Consider the following 2,803-nt stretch of genomic DNA (forward strand, 5'->3'; position numbering starts at 1 on the left):
AAATGGAAGCATGACCATGGGATATTGTAGGGATAGACTAGGTTTCATAGGCAGGTTCAAATTTGGGCCCCTTCACTCAAATATTTAAATATTTACTGGAGATGGGTCTGCAGTTATCAAGAATTATTTTCCTTTTTTAATTTCTCCATAAGGACATTGCAGATAATTTTTACCATTTATCTATGACCAGTGTGGAGATGATAGTTCCATGTCAACCCATTGATGTTTCAAACTTTTATAATGAGAACACTTGTGTTTTAGTTTGTTCTATCTACCATAACAAAATAACCATCAACTGAGTGCATTTAAACAACAGAAATGTATGTCTCATTGTTCTGGAGTCTGGGAAGTCCAAGATCAAGGCACAGGCAGGAGTACTGTATGGTGAAAGCCTATTTCCTTAGAGACAGCACTTTCTGTGTCCTCACATGCTGAGAGGGGCAGGGTAACTCCCTTGGGCCTCTTTTATAAGGGCACTAATCCCATTCATGATTCATGAACCCAATCATTTCCCAAAAGGCCTCACTGCCTAAGACTGTCACCTTGGGGGTTAGGACTTCAGCAGAGTATCGCTTCTTGGCCTTTTGGCTAAGATCAAGTGAAGGACTTCAGCAGAGTAATTTTGAGAGGACAAAAACATACAGGCCATAGTACCTTGTCACTGCAGGGCTATACTGTACCTTTATCCAAGGGTGCTCATATATAAATTCAGTTCTGAGTGTTCTATTTCAGAGGCCAGATTAGGACTTTTTTGTACTCTCCAGATTTACTTGAATTACAATATACTTGGTAGTTATCGCCCCGATGATTTCCTCTTTGCCCCAATTATTTGGAAGTAGACATACTGGCATACACATAAGCTGAGGGATGTTGGGGAAACACTGCTCATTTATCAGATACAGCAAGTTAAAATCGAATACCTGTTATAATAGGTGAAGGTTTATTGTTAGTAATAAGCAGAAAGTGCTGGAGCAAGGGATAGGTTTGAGAATCTGTTGAAGGTCAGTCAAACAATGTATGAAGAAAGGAATTAGATGATAGGAGCTTGCACACAATATGTAATAAGGATTCACTGATAAAAATATATGAATAGTAGATGAATTGAATGATGGATAGATGGATCGAGTGAATAATTATTAATATTAAATGTTAATATGAAAATGTTATGTATTTTCAACTTCACAATTTTGCTACAGATTGAATCAGCTATTATAATTGCTATATTAAATTCACTTAAGTCTATGTTGTACTTTTCTGTCCATGAGTGAGGAGAATAAAAACATAACGTTTTCTAATAGCTGTTGGTGCAAAGCTAAGGATATAGTTTGCTCTGCTACTTTCATATTGTTTCATACTAACATATATGTTAAATTCTGTCATTTGTGACAACATGGATAGAACAAGAGAACATTATGCAAAGTGAAATAAATCAGGCACTAAAGTCAGCACCGCACATTCTAACTTATAGGTAGACTCCAGAATAACTGAAGTCACAGAAATAGAGAATAGAATGCTGGTTATAGAGGCTAGCTGTTGGAGAGAATGGAGTGATGATAGTCAAAGGGCACAAAATTTCAGTTAGAAAGAATAGGCTTTTTTTTTGTTGTTGTTAGTTCTATTGCACAGCATGGTAAATCTAACTAATTATAGAGTATTTTACATTTGAAAATTGCTAAGAGGGTAAATTTCAAATCTTCTCACCACAAAAAATGTTAAAAATTTAAATTAATGGATATGTTAACTAGCTTGATTTAATTATTCCACATTGGAGTCATAAACTATAACATTAGTTTTTACCCCATAGATTTATACAATTACAAATTGTCAATTTACAATAAAAATTATAAAATGTACCAACCTTGAAAGCTGCATTCTGTTTTTCTCACTTCACCTAAAAAATAGAAAACACACAAAAAAAGGAAATTGAAATAAAAGCCAATTAAAGTAACACAAGAAGTCAAGAAGACATTTTCTTTTTTTCTTTTAACTTTTACCCAGTTTTCTTGTGGACAGGAAAGAAGCATTTAACTACAGAGAGAAAAAAACCTGATAAAACTCTTTTTCTCCTAGTTGTTAATATATTTTTACTTTTTAAATTTTGTCATAATTTGCTTTTTAAAATTTCTTATGGGTATAGAAATCATGAATGACAGTGAGTGAAAATGCAGAGGGGATGTTTAATAAACATAATTAAATTGTATGAAAGAAAAAATATATAGGTAGCACTTATCCCATGGAAGCCATCATGGTAAGATTTTTGATAAATTCAGGCAAGAGTATTTAAAGGTGCTATTACAATTTATTCTCAGGTTCTATATTTCTACTCTTGAATGCTGATTAGAACACGTGATTTTGCTTCTTCTCTCTCCTCACTCCCCTAATAATCTGTTCTCCCTTATGGACCAAGTGATTATTCTGTTGTTTATAATAACTGTTCTACATTCCTTATGGAAATTGTAATTATGATGCTGAATATTCAAACTGCAAGCCACTTTTCTCAGGGAAATTGTAATTATGATAATGCTGTATTTACCCAACTGATGTTTTTTTAACTCATTGTTCTCTTTGAGGAATGAGGAGGTAAGACAAAAACACTAACATAAAACATCCTGTTGGGATTTAAGATATGGATTCAGGCTGGGCGCAGTGGCTCACACCTGTAATCCGAGCACTTTGGGAGGCTGAGGCAGGTACATCACTTGAGGTCAGGAGTTCAAGACCAGCCTGGTCAACATGGCGAAACCCTATCTTTACTAAAAATACAAAAATTAGCCGGGCATGGTGGTGCACGCCTGTAGTCCCA

The 2,803-nt window shown here is 34.7% G+C and overlaps 1 protein-coding gene across 1 annotated transcript in view; it reads right to left on the bottom strand.

Moving 5' to 3' along the window:
- LINGO2 (leucine rich repeat and Ig domain containing 2) overlaps nt 1-2,803 on the bottom strand; it is a 519,406-nt gene that overhangs the window by 408,868 nt on the left and 107,735 nt on the right. Inside the window, exon 2 of the mRNA XM_011994380.1 lies at nt 1,859-1,891. The gene's annotated coding sequence lies outside the window, so the exon portion shown is untranslated. The remainder of the gene's footprint in view (nt 1-1,858; nt 1,892-2,803) is intronic.

This window comes from Mandrillus leucophaeus, unplaced genomic scaffold (genome assembly GCF_000951045.1).
Source record: "Mandrillus leucophaeus isolate KB7577 unplaced genomic scaffold, Mleu.le_1.0 Scaffold454, whole genome shotgun sequence".
Classification (NCBI taxonomy): domain Eukaryota; kingdom Metazoa; phylum Chordata; class Mammalia; order Primates; family Cercopithecidae; genus Mandrillus; species Mandrillus leucophaeus.